Genomic DNA, 1,680 nt, shown 5'->3' with positions numbered 1-1,680 from the left:
TGTATCTACAAAATCTGGGCGTGGTCTTTTTCTAGACCAACTAAATATACGCTTTAGTTCAAGGACAGGTCTGAAAATGGTCATCAAGTTTAGACACTCTCACTGCATCTGATGAAACGGGAGTTAAGAAGTGGCCCTGCAAAATATTTATTTTTCCCAACAAAAAAAGAATTAATTACGAGGTGAAATGATTTAGGGCTTCTTTGGACATAAAGAAATTTCTGTATGTTGAAAAACGCTGTAGGACTTGGTCAGTGCATGCCAGGTCTCTCCTTGATTAGTACGCTATGCCCAATCTGTTGTTCAAGTTCGGGCTAGTTGAATATTAGATTCAGACAATGAAGTTCTTTTTTACTGCCAGAATATGTGATAAAGCAACAAAAAAGGCAACCACATACAAAGGATCCTGCACATGGAATGGATCCTGTTGGGTGCTAATTCTAGTTATTTTATATGAAGAAACACTTACCGTGCAGCCATCTAATACGAAATTCAAATAATATGTGATGCCTGATTGTTTTTTAGTTGTATATGTCATTCGTGCATGAATTCCTTTTCTTATGTACCAACTCCCTAATCATGTTTTGTGTTTTCAGATCGCTATCTTAGGAGAACCTGATTGTGCTATATGGGGAAGCAAAGCAGCAGCCCACAACTCCGACTTGCGACTCCAGATGAAGGCACCACGATGCACCATGCTGCTCCCTTGGAAGGCCGGCTGAGCGACGCAGCGGCGAAGGCAGTGAACGAGCTGCTGTCGTCGGGCGCCGCCGGCAACCTGAGCAGCCTCTGCTCCTGGGCCGATAAGGTCAGGTTCAGGTGCTACTAGTCGGCGCCGCTCCACTTCATGGACGACCCCGACAACGTCTGTAGCTACTACTACAACAGTACATAGCAATTAACCAACACTCTGTTTTGTTGGACTGAGACTGACTGTAGCATAATGGTTTGTGTGTTGTCTCAGGGGACTGCAAGGACAAGGAGGGCGTCAAGGTCCACTGCGTCGTTGGTGCCATCAACAACTACACCTCCCAGCTTCTCACCTAGGGATCATCATCGCCATCACCATCTTCTAAATCTTTCGGCCAACGTAATGTTCAGTTACATCATACGAACTTCAGCACATCTCTTTTGGTTGACTGAATTAGTACTGAATATGCCATGTTTTTTCTGCATGGAATATTATAGATAACCTGACCGAAGCGCTCTTGTTCCTCTCAAACATCATGGGCGACATCCACAAGGTAGTACTCCTGCCAAACCCCAAGTGCCTGAATTTTTGCAAGTGTTTCTGTTCCTAGTTGCAACTTAAGCTGACACTTCTTGTTTATGTAGCCACTGCATGTGGGGTCCTCCTTTGTAAAAGAAGGGAACACCATCAACGTCCACTAGTACAGAAGGAAATTTGTACTCCACCATTTAAGGCTAGTTCAGACTTAAGGTTGAACCCTTCTCTGTGTAGTATGATTCCAAGGAAACATATGGCAATAATGCTGAAACTGTTCACATTGGAGTTGCTATGTTTGACCTGGTGGTGCCAAAAAAACTCATATGCTTATGCTGAGCTTAATTTTAATATCATTTTATTCTGTGTGATGAGCTTAGTTTTGCACTGTAGCCACCTTCTTGTTTACTTTGTTGAATCCTGTCTTGTTTACTAATCATGAGCTACTAGCATTT

At 43.1% G+C, this 1,680-nt stretch overlaps 1 pseudogene; it reads left to right on the top strand.

Annotated features, from left to right (window-relative positions):
• The first annotated feature begins 688 nt into the window (after positions 1-688).
• LOC123101318 (endonuclease 2-like) lies at positions 689-1,440 on the top strand (annotated as a pseudogene).
• The last annotated feature ends 240 nt before the right edge of the window (positions 1,441-1,680 follow it).

Source organism: Triticum aestivum, chromosome 5A (genome assembly GCF_018294505.1).
Source record: "Triticum aestivum cultivar Chinese Spring chromosome 5A, IWGSC CS RefSeq v2.1, whole genome shotgun sequence".
In the NCBI taxonomy this organism is placed as follows: Eukaryota; Viridiplantae; Streptophyta; class Magnoliopsida; order Poales; family Poaceae; genus Triticum; species Triticum aestivum.
Note: the sequence above shows the minus strand (reverse complement) of the source record. Positions and strands in the feature narration are given on the sequence as shown.